Here is a 12,475-nt window from a genome sequence, read left to right as displayed (position 1 = left end):
CACCCTCTCCAGCATTTATTGTTTGTAGATTTTTTGATGATGGCCATTCTGAATGGGGTGAGGTTTGCATTTCTCTAATAATTAGTGATGTTGAGCATCCTTTCATGTGTTTCTTGGCAATCTGTATATCTTCTTTGAAGAAATGTCTATTTAGGTCTTCTGCCCATTTTTGGATTGGGTTGTTTGTTTTTAGGTTATTGAGCTGCATGAGCTGCTTGTATATTTTGGAGATTAATCCTTTGTCAGTTGCTTCATTTGTTACTATTTTCTCCCATTCTGAGGGTTGTGTTTTCATCTTGTTTATGGTTTCCTTTGCTGTGCAAAAGCTTTTAAGTTTCATTAGGTCCCATTTGTTTATTTTTGTTTTTATTTCCATTTCTTAGGAGGTGGGTCAAAAAGTATCTTGCTGTGATTTATGTCATAGAGTGTTCTGCCATTGTTTTCCTCTAAAAGTTTTATAGTGTATGCCCTTACATTTAGGTCTTTAATCCATTTTGAGTTTACTTTTGTATGCAGTATTAGGAAGTGTTCTAATCTCATTCTTTTATATGTAGCTGTCCAGTTTTCCCAGCACCACTTATTGAAGAAGCTGTCATTTCTCCATTGTATATTCTTGCCTCCTTTGTCAAAGATAAGGTGACCATATGTGCATGGGTTTATCTCTGGGCTTTCTATCCTGTTCCATTGATCCATATTTCTATTTTTGTGCCAGTACCATACTGTCTTGATTACTGTAACTTTGTAGTATAGTCTGAAGTCAGAGAGCCTGTTTCTTCCATTTCCGTTTCCCTTTCTCAAGATTACAATGGCTATTTGGGATCTTTTGTGTTTCTATACAAATTGTGAAATTTTATGTTCTAGTTCTGTGTAAAATGTCATTGATAGTTTGATAGGGATTGCATTGAATCGTTAGATTGCTTTGGGTAATATAGTCATTTTCACAATGTTGCTTCTTCCAATCCAAGAACATGGTATATCTCTCCATCTCTTTGTATCCTCTTTAATTTCTTTCATCAGTGTCTCAGAGTTTTGTACATACAGGTCTTTTGTCTTCTTAGGTAGGTTTATTCCTAGGAATTTTGTTCTTTTTGCTGCAGTGGTAAAGGGGAGTGTTTCCTTAATTTCTCTTTCAGAATTTTCATTGTTAGTGTATAAGATTGCAAGAGATTTCTGTGCATTAATTTTTTATCCTGCTACTTTACCAAATTCATTGATTAGCTCTAGTAGTTTTCTGGTAGCATCTTTAGGATTCTTTATGTATAGTATCATGTCATCAGCAAACAGTGACAGTTTTCCTTCTTCTTTCTTGATTTAGATTCCTTTTATTTCCTTTTATTCTCTGATTGCTATGGCTAAAACTTCCCAACTATGTTGAATAATAGCGGTGAGAGTGGGCAACCTTGTCTTTTTCCTGATCATAGAAGAAATGGTTCAGTTTTTCAACATTGAGAATGATGTTGGCTGTCGGTTTCTCATATATGTCTCTTATTATGTAGAGTTAGGTTCCCTCTGTGCCCACTTTCTGGAGAGTTTTCATCATAAATCGGTGTTGAATTTTGTTGAAAGCTTTTTCTGCATCTATTGAGAATATCATATGGTTTTTACCCTTCAATTTGTTAATATGGTGTATCACATTGATTGATTTACGTATATTGAAGAATCTTTGTATTCCTGGAATAAACCCCACTTCATCATGGTGTATGATCCTTTCAGTGTGCTGTTGGATTCTGTTTGCTAGTATTTTGTTTATGATTTTTACATCTATGTTCATCAGTTATACTGGTCCGTAGTTTTCTTTTTTTGTGACATCTTTCTCTAGTTTTGGTACCAGGATGATGGTGGCCTCATAGAATGAGTTTGGGACTCTTTCTCCCTCTGCTATATTTTGGAAGAATTTGAGAACGATTGGTGTTAGCTCTTCTCTAAATGTTTGATAGAATTCACCTGTGAAGCCATCTTGTACTGGACATTTGTTTGTTGGAAGATTTTTAATCACAGTTTCAATTTCAGTGCTTGTGATTTGTCTGTTCATATTTTCTATTTCTTCCTGGTTCAATCTCAGAAGGTGGTACTTTTATAAGAATTTGTCCATTTCTTCCAGGTTGTCCATTTTATTGGGATATAGTTCCTTGTAGTAGTCTTTCATGATCCTTGGTATTACTGCAGTTTCAGTTATTACTTTTCCTGTGTCATTTCTAATTCTTAATTTGAGTCTTCTCCCTTTTTTTCTTGATGAGTCTGGCTAATGGTTTATTAGCTTTGTTTATCTTCTCAGAGAACCAGATTTTAGTTTTATTGGTATTTGCTATTGTTTCCTTCATTTCTTTTTCATTTATTTCTGATGTGATCTTTATGATTTCTTTTCTTCTGCAGACTTTGGTGTTTTTTTGTTCTTCTTTCCCCAATTGCTTTAGGTGTGAGGTTTGGTCATTTATTTGAGATTTTTCTCGTTTCTTGAGGTAGATTGTATTGCTATAAACTTCCCTCTTAGAACTGTTTTTGCAGTATCCCATAGGTTTTGGGTCATCATGTTTTCATTGTCATTTGTTTCTAGGTATTTTTTGCTTTCCTCCTTAGTTTCTTCAGTGATCTCTTTGTTATTTAGTAGCATATTGTTTAGCCTCCATATGTTTGTATTTTTTACAGTTTTTTTTCCTGTAGTTGATATCTATCTCATAGTATTGTGGTCAGAATAGATACTTGATATGATTTCAATTTTCTTAAGGTTACCAAGGCTTGATTTGTGACCCAAGATATAATCTATCCTGGAGAATGCTCCATGAGCACTTGAGAAGAAAGTGTATTCTGTTGTTTTTGGATGGAATATCTTATAAATATAAATTAGGTCCATCTAGTCTAATATGTCATTTAAAGCTCTGTATCCTTATTTATTTTCATTTTGGATGATCTATCCATTGATGAAAGTGAGGTGTAAAATTCCCCTACTATGATTGTGTTTCTGTCGATTTCACCTTTTATGGCTGTTAGCATTTGCCTAAGGTGCTCCTATGTTGGGTGCATAAATATTTCAATTGTTGTATCTTCTTCTTGGATTGATCCCTTGATCACTATGTAGTGTCCTCTTTGTCTCTTGTAATAGTCTTTATTTCAAAATCTATTTTGTCTGATATGAGTATTGCTACTCCAGCTTTCTTTTGATTTCCATTTGCATGGCATATCTTTTTCCATCCTCTCACTTTCAGTCTGTATGTGTCCCTAGGTCTGAAATGGGTCTCTTGCAGACAGCATGTATACGGGTCTTGCTTTTGTATCCATTCAGCCAATCTATGACTTTTGGTTGGAACATTTAATCCATTTACATTTAAAGTAATTATTGATATGTATATTCATATTACCATTTCTTAATTGTTTTGGTTTGTTTTTTGCAGGTCTTCTCCTTCTCTTGTGTTTCCTGCCTAGAGCAATTACTTTATCACTTGTTGTAAAGCTGGTTTGGTGGTGCTGAATTCTGTTAACTTTTGCTTGTCTGTAAGGTTTTAATTTCTCCATCAAATCTGAATGAGATCCTTGCTGGGTAGAGTGATCTTGGTTTTTGGTTTTTCCCTTTCATCACTTTAAATATGTCCTGCCAATCCCTTCTGGCTTCCAGAGTTTCTGCTTAAAAACAGTTGTTAACCTTATGGGGATTCCCTTGTGTGTTATTTGTTGCTTTTCCCTTGCTGCTTTTAATATTTTTTTCTTTGTATTTAATTTTTGATAGTTTGATTAATATGTGTCTTGGCGTGTTTCTCCTTGGACTTATCCCTGTGGGACTCTCTGTACTTTCTGGACTTGATTGACTCTTTCCTTTCCCATGTTAGGAAAGTTTTCCACTATAATCTCTTCAAATGTTTTCTCAGACCCTTTCTTATTCCTCGTCTTTTTCTGGGGCCCCTATAATTCGAATGTTGGTGTGTTTAATGTTGTGTCAGATGTCTCTGAGACTGTCCTTAATTCTTTTCATTCTTTTTCTTTATTCTGCTCTGCAGTAGCTATTTCCACTATTTTATCTTCCAGGTCACTTATCTGTTCTTCTGCCTCAGTTATTCTGCTATTGATTCCTTCTAGAGTATTTTTAATTTCATTTAGTGTGTTGTTCATCATTGTTTGTTGGCTCTGCAGTTCTTCTAGGTCCTTGTTAAATGTTTCTCTTATTTCTGCAATTTTAGATCATCTTTACTATCATTACTCTGAATTCTTTTTCAGGTAGCCTGCCTATTTTCTCTTCGTTTGTTTGGTCTGGTGGGTTTTTACCTTGCTCCTTTGTCTGCTGTGTTGTTCTCTGTCTTTTCATTTTGTTTAACTTACTGTGTTTAGTGTCTCCTTTTCACAGGCTGCAGGTTTGTAGTTCTCATTATTTTTGGTGTCTCCCCCAGTGGGTGAGGTTGGTTCAGTGGCTTCTGTAGGCTTCCTGGTGTAGGGAACTGGTGCCTATGTTCTGGTGGGTGGGGTTGGATCTTGTCCTTGGGGTGGGCAGAGCCCCGTCTGGTGCTGTGTTTTGTGAACTTGGTATGACTTTAGGCAGCCTCTCTGCTAATGGGTGGGTTTGTGTTCCTGTCTTGCCAGTTGTTTGGTATGGGGTGTCCAGCACTTGAGTTTGCTGGCCATTGGGTGGAGCTGGGTCTTAGTGTTGAGATGGAGTTCTCTGGGAGAGCTCTCACTGATTGATATTACATGGGGCCAGGAGGGATTTTTGGTCCAATATCCTGGACTAGGCTCTCCCACCTCAGAATCTCAGGCCCAATTCCTGGCCAGAACATCAACTCCCTGTCAGACACATGGCTCAGAAGGAAAGGAAGGGAAAATAAAAACAAAATAACCTGAATAGATAGAATTTCAAACTAAATGGTAATAAGAATATTAAACAGACAAAATCACACAAAGAAACATACACACACCCTAATAAAAAGAAAACAAACAAGTGAAAATAAAAAGAACAGTCAGAATCCTAGGACAAATTGTAAACTCAAACCTAAACAGACAAGATCACCCAAAGAAACATACATATATGCACTCACAAAAAGAGAAAAAAGGCAAATATATATATATAATAAAAAATTAAAAAATAAAATTAAAAAATAAATAATAAGAATAGTAAAAAAATTAAAAAGTTAAATTAAATTAATAAAAGGAAGACAGCAGCCAAACCAATCCACCAATAATAACAAGCACTAAAAACTAAACTAAGATAAACATAAAACCAGAAACCAATCAGATGCAGAAAGCAAACCCCATGTCTACAGTTGCTCCCAAAGCAGTTGGTCCCAAAGCAACCACCTCAATTTTTGGTACCTTCATTGTCTAACCAGGTATTCTTCAAATAGAGAGTTTTCAAATTGATTGTGGGGATTTAATCTGCTGCTCCTAAAACTGCACAAAGAAACTTCCCTTTCTCTTCTTTGTTTGCACAGCTCCCAGGGCTCAGCTTTGGATTTGGCCCCACCTCTGTGTGTAGGTCACCCTCAGGCTTCTGTTGCCCTCCCAGACAAGAGGCGGTTAAAGCAGAGGCTGATTAGGGCTCTCATGCTCACTGAAGCTGGGGAGAAGGAGGGATAAGGTAGTCATAATTGGAATGCAGAGTGAGCCTGAGGCAGAAGAGGCCAGCATGACATTGTAACAGCTTGAGGTGCACTGTGTGTTCTCCTGGGGAAGTTGTCCCTGGATCACAGAACCCTGGCAGTGGCGGGCTGCACAGGCTCCTGGAGCATTGTGGGTAGCTACCTGTGCTTGCACACAGGATTCTTGGTGGCAGTGATGGTGGCGTTAGTGGTTCATGCCCCTCTCTGGGGTCCGAGCTGATAGCCCATCTCTGGAGCTCACTTAGGTGGTGCTCTGCCTTCTGTGGGCACATCGAGTGGGAATCCTCTCTCCTTGTGCACCCCGAAACAAAGGTCTCTTGCCTCTTCGGCAGGTCCAGAATTTTCCCCAGACTCCCTCCCAGCTAACTGTGCCACACTAGCCCCCTTCAGACTGTGTTCATGCAGCCAACCCAGTCTTCTCCCTGGGCTCTGACCTCAGAAGCCCAAGCCTCAGCTCCCAGCCCCCACCTGCCCCAGCAGGTGAGCAGACAAGCCTCTCAGGCTGGTGAGTGCTGGTCAGCACCGATCTTCTGTGCGGGAATCTCTCCACTTTGCCCTCTGCACCCCTGTTGTTGTGCTCTCCTCCATGGCTCTGAAGCTTCCCCCCCTGCCCAGCCCCTGTCTCCACCAGTGAAGGGGCTTCCTAGTGTGTGGAAACTTTTCCTCCTTCACAGCTCCCTCCCCAAGGTGCAGGTCCCGTCCCTATTCTTTTGTCCCTGTTTTTTCTTTGGCCCTACCCAGGTACGTGGGGAGTTTCTTGCCTTTTGGGAAGTCTGAGGTGTTCTGCCAGTGTTCAATAGGTGTTCTGTAGGAGTTGTTCCACGTGTAGATGTATTTCTGTTGTATTTGTGGGGAGGGAGGTGATCTCCACGTCTTACTCCTCTGCCATCTTAAAGGTCCTCCAACACATTTCTTTTGAGAAACAGTCATGAGACACACATCCTGTGAGTCACTAAATGTCTTAGTTTGTACTTGGAACAATAGTGTTATATGTTTCTTTCTGTACTTCTTGGAATGGTAAGATGTTGCAAACAAGTAAAGTAGAACATGTAGTTTACAAATTTAATTTGTGCTAAGGATCCTCTTCCAAAGAGCCTTAAAACTTAAACTAAGAAGAAAAATATTTCCCAAATTAGATACATTGCCTATGGGTTATTTATGGATGAAAGAAAAATAAGCAACCATCTTTATTTCATGAACTAAGTGAATAATAAAGATGTAGATGAACAAATTTCCTGAAACCACCAGTAATGTTACATTTACCTGGACAATTTTACAATTGTCAAAGAGAGAGGAGACAATGGCTATGGATGTTTCTAGAGCTGCTGAGGGAATTAGGGAGCTTTCATCCCATAAAAATACCACTAGTGACTTTCTTTTATTGAAACTGAAAAGTTCTTCTTAAAGAATTCCTGATTATTTGTTCACAGCTGCAAGTTTGAGTACAGGACCAGAGTCAGGATAGAATATGTTACATTTTACATTTCTCTGTCAATAAAATTTATAGCAGCTTCATTTCATATTGCGGAAACTGTTGGCATATGAGGGGATTTTACTGTATGATTTAAAACAGAAAATGGCATGATATGAGTGATATGAGTTGTTCTGATTATTATTAGTATTTTAGGACTTTACTGGCACACCAAGGGCCATTCTTTGGGTCTGCAATTAAAATAAATAATAACATCAACACAAACAATCACCATTCAGCTATCAAGATGTAAAACACATGCAAAAAATTCCATCTCAACGGTCCAAGTCTACCTGGGGACATCTATAACCTTTGATGAAAGGTTAATCAGCATGATTTGGCAAGATGAAAAGAGCAAAGCCATTTACTGAACACGTGGGCTGAGAAGGTGGCACAAATTTGCAAACTGAGCATTTTGGCTTCTGCAGCTCATGCCATGTTCCCAACGTGAGGAGATGAAGCTGCTTTCCCCCAGTAGTTCCACCCCAGTGAAGCATTATTGTAGCTGAGTGATGAATCAGAGACCCCTGTCTGACTAGCAAGTCAATTTCTTTAATCTTTGGTTCCATTCTTCTTTTTCCTTTTCCTGTAAAAATCAAGCTAGCCACGTCCACTGTACCTCTTCAGTATTTGTGGTAATGTTCTTTTGAATATGAGGTATTCTTGTTATCAAGTAACACCTTACAAAACTTTTTGCCAGGTGGTTGATATTGGACAAAGCCCTGCTTGTATTCTCTAAGCTATGAGAATATAAGGGGAGAAAAATCACATAAAATTTTTTCCCTTAAGCAGTTTATTTTTTTCTTTTGGCTGGGTTACACAAATGTAGGGCAAACCGTAGACTATTGTTTAAAATTTGAAAATATTATTCAATTTTTTAAAATGTTGATGCCAGAGTTTCCCACCAGAAGTCTGGTTGTCAAAGACAAATACAGCCTCTAATTTGTGGTCACTAAATGCATTTGGATTAGGCTATTTTTAGATCTTGAGATTAAGGCTCCAATTGGCTTCTGTCATTAAATAGCCATACTGTCATCACTCAATTCATTCAACAGGGTCTGTTTGTAGTTCTATTGTTAAGAATCACCATTTAAAAATAGCCGAACTGGAAACTCTACTCAATATTTTGTAATAACCTATAAGGGAAAAAAATCTAAAAAAATATATAGATATATATGTATGTATAATTCATCACATTGTTGTACACCTGAAACTAACACAATATTGTAAATCAACTATATTTCAATAAAAAATAAAAACAATAAAAATAGCCAAATCTCCAATTTTTGTGAGTTGACTATCTCCTCATACATTGGTTAATACTAAATTTTCCTTTGATTGACCAGTATAAGGAGACAATTTAAAATTAATTGTAAAATTACAGTAAATATTACTAGCAGAAATGCTTGTCTACAGTTACATAAGGAAACTTCAGTTGAACTGACATAAGATTTAAACTTATAAAAGAAATTTTAAAAAATAGGAGTAATGGGCTTCCCTGGTGGCGTAGTGGTTGAGAGTCCGCCTGCCGATGCAGGGGACACGGGTTCGTGCCCCGGTCCGGGAGGATCCCACATGCCGCGGAGCGGCTGGGCCCGTGAGCCATGGCCACTGAGCCTACGCATCCGGAGCCTGTGCTCCACAACGGGAGAGGCCACAACAATGAGAGGCCCGCGTACTGCAAAAAAAAAAAAAAAAAAATGGGACTAACAAATTTCCCAAGAAAAGCAATGTTCCCCTCACAGACTTAGAGAACAAACTTACGGTAACGGGGGGGGGGGGGGGGCGGGGGCGGGGGAGGAGTTGGGGAAGGGAGTTTGGGACTGACATATGTTTAAACTGGATGACCACCAAGGACCTACTGTACAGCACAGGGAAAGCTGCTCAATATTATATAACAACCTAAATGGGAAAAGAATAGATACGTGTATATGTACAACTGATTCACTTTGCTGTATACCTGAAACTAACACAGCATTTTTAGTTGATTATACTCCAATATAAAATAAAAATTAAAAAAAAGAAAAGGAAAGCAATGTTCTTAGCATATAGCTCCATGTGTGTATAAGGCAATATTTCTTGAAACAATCCATCAAGTTTTTTTTTTTTCAGGACAAAATTGAGTATCTAATAGAGCTACATATGATGTTGCTTTGGCATCAGATCAGTTCCATTTCAAACAGTATGTAGGAATATGAACACTGTAAATATAAGATGCATTTTAAAACAATTTTAGTGAAATTTAGAGGAATTAGGCTTAGATTTTGGGACCAATTTGAAGAGGCAAATGACCTGCTTTTACTAAATACTGCCTTTTTTGAAGCATATCTCTATAAAGTAATTTCATTATTATTCCTATTTTTTCCAGAAGGAAATCATCAAAATACTGAGTTGGCTCAGTTTCTTCATAGATAATTTGTGTTGAAGCTGGAAACCATTCTTTGTTCTGTGATGGTCAATCTTGTGCCCAGATCCCCTCGGCCACAAGACTTTTCCCTAATATCAAACACTTCCACACGTTTCCATAATCCCTTTAAAAAAACAGATGGCATCCTGTGAAATTCTTCTTGACTATTTCATGAAAACTAAACTTTCTAGAACTTTGAGAACTTTATTTCTTTTCTTGCTCTAATAATATTAGCTCAGTCAACAAGAGACACAAAGCATTTGGTGGAGGGTCTTCACCAAGTATGAACCTCCTTTAGCCCTAGCGTCAGATGCTAAAATTATACAATAATGTATTTTAAACTGAGTTGACAAATATCCAATGATACCCACATTATTATTTGTGGTTAATAAAATTCCATGCCCTCTCACCATGGCTTAAAACTCCATAACATCATTTCTCAATGGATTCATGCCTCACAGATTTGGACAATCAAACAGCAGAGTAACTTTTTTTAAAAATGTGTTTGCTGGGAAAAATATGCGAACTGGGCCCCAATAAAGGATTATCTCTTTGTCAGATTTTTTAGCCTTGTTTTACCATGTCTTGCACACTACCTGGATTGGAAGATCTGATGAGGGTTCAACTCCTATAGTCAAAATCAGTAGCTTTTATGAAATGATACAAAGTGGTAGCAGAAGAGCCTCGCTAGAGAGCATAGTACCTTGATATTATATCTGCTTCTCAGCCTCCGCAATGCCCTAAAATGATTAGGATTCCCAGGTGTGAAATTAGAGTTCCTGTTCTTAAAAGTAAAATCAACCTACTCACTAAAAAAAAAAAATTTTTTTTGAAAAACGGTAACAGGTAAAAGAGGTATTAAGGCTCATATTTTACAAAAATACATGTATCTCTATCTCTATCCATATCCACATAGATATAGATGTAGTGACTTACGACCTGGCCACTGTACAAGTATTTATGTTTAGTTATAATTTTGCTCACAAATCATGTTAGCTCTACTCTTTGGGAATTGCTTTTAGAGCTGACTTGTCAGTCATGAAGAGAACATGATCTCATTCTCTATTGATCCCATTCTCAACTGGGTCATCTATATTAGTCATCAGATTTGACTTCAAATTTTGGCAATTTCTAGAGTCAACCATCTGGGAAGGATGGCTTTCCATCACTGAGAAGAGGTGAAAGAAGATGACCAGATTCAAGGCAATGCTTGGTCCTTTCACATCTGAGCATTGATGACACAACCAGAGAATTCTTTAAACTCTGTGACTCTTTGGAACCTGTATGGACTTCTAATCAAGTAGCACATAGGTAGGAGGTTTTCCCAGTGTAGAACCTGTCTTTCATCACCATTCGTAATTCTGGTAAGCTATAAGTCCATTTCTGGAAGTAACAACCATGTAGGCCACATGAAGATGATATATCAACATATCCATCTTTCACTGGAAGCTCTGATACCCATCTCAGCACAAGGAAGTAGGCAATGGAGACTTGCCATACTTGCCATACACATGATCCATTTCACTTCTTGATAGTAACTGTTGTCGTTATTGAAGATACCATAGAAAGACCAGAAAAGATGCTCCAGAAATAAATCTGCTTTCTTAATGAAAACCAACAGCAATCAGTTTGTAAAATATTCACTCTCAGGACTAAGTCCAAAAAAATTCTTGCTATATCAATAACAAGAGGGCATAACTGATATCCTTTGGCTGTGGAGGAAGTGATCTGAATAAGGTGGTCATTAGCTAAAACACATGCAAACCCAGGACTGGATTAGTAATGGCTCAGGTGGGGGTCCCTTTCTATTGAAGGGAGATTACACAACAAAAAGAACGAGGATGAGACATTCAAATACCTGTTGCCCCCTTCACACTCACACTGTCAATATTCTCTTGCTTTTATATGGGTTGGTTTTATTTAGAATTTACAGTAAGCCCCCTACATATGAATCTTCAAGTTATGAACTTTCAAAGATGCGAACGTGTGTTTGTATGTTCAATCACATGTTAGTTCACATGTCTGGCGTACACTGTCATGGGTGCACCTCCTCTACAAGTGGTTGTGCCTTTGTGTACTTTACTGTACAGTACTGTATAGAGTACAGTAGTACAGTATCTTTGTTTCAAGCCCAGGATGTCCGGAAGCACCATATTATTTGTGTGAAAAGTATTATAAGCCCATTGCAGTACAGTACTATATAGCCGATTGTGTTTGTTGGGTACCTAGGCTAACCTTGTTGGACTTATGAACAAATTGGACTTACGAACGTGCTCTCGGAATGCAACAGGTCCATATGTAGGGGACTTAGTGTATTACGTTTTGGACTGAGAAAACAGATGTGGTATATCCTAAACGACTTTGTTATAAATCCAATGTGAATTAGCAACTCCTCTGATAACTGTTGGTGAGGTCTACATCTGACTGATCAGATGAATGACCTACTACCTTGTGATGTATCCTTAGGAAGGAAAAGAATACAGAACACTTTTCTGAGAAAATGCAAATATTTGAGTAGCTGTATGGTTCACTACAAGAAAGCACTTCTTCAAGGGAGAGAAAAGTGTTTTTTTTAATGCAAAAATAGGTAACCAGTTTAGCCTTTACTCACTCTCGCCCACACTGCTGATGAAGAGAGTAAGGACAAAGCATTCGTTGACTATTTAAATGTTACCCTGCTAGGCAGGGACAAAGTCTACAATAGGCTCTGATTTCTTTCAGGCTCATTGTTTTCCTCACCACTTTAAGATGCTTTCCTGTGTACAAAGAGACGTTAATACAATGTCATCCATGCAAATGTACAGAAAGGTAGTTTAGTTCTATAGATCAATTCAGATTTGAAGGAAGAGGTCTCTATACCAGAGTCATTTTTTAGCTTTACGATCTGATTTCTTCAGGAAAGTTGAAACATTCCATGGGTGTGCAGACAAAGATATTAATTTAAGCTATTAATTGTAAGTGAAATTTAATGCCCACCTCTACTGTGGGGTGGTTCTGTACCTTAAAAACATACATGAG

The sequence above is a fragment of the Lagenorhynchus albirostris genome, chromosome 5 (genome assembly GCF_949774975.1).
Source record: "Lagenorhynchus albirostris chromosome 5, mLagAlb1.1, whole genome shotgun sequence".
In the NCBI taxonomy this organism is placed as follows: Eukaryota; Metazoa; Chordata; class Mammalia; order Artiodactyla; family Delphinidae; genus Lagenorhynchus; species Lagenorhynchus albirostris.
The sequence above is the reverse complement of the archived record's forward strand: the minus strand, read 5'-3'. Positions refer to the sequence as shown.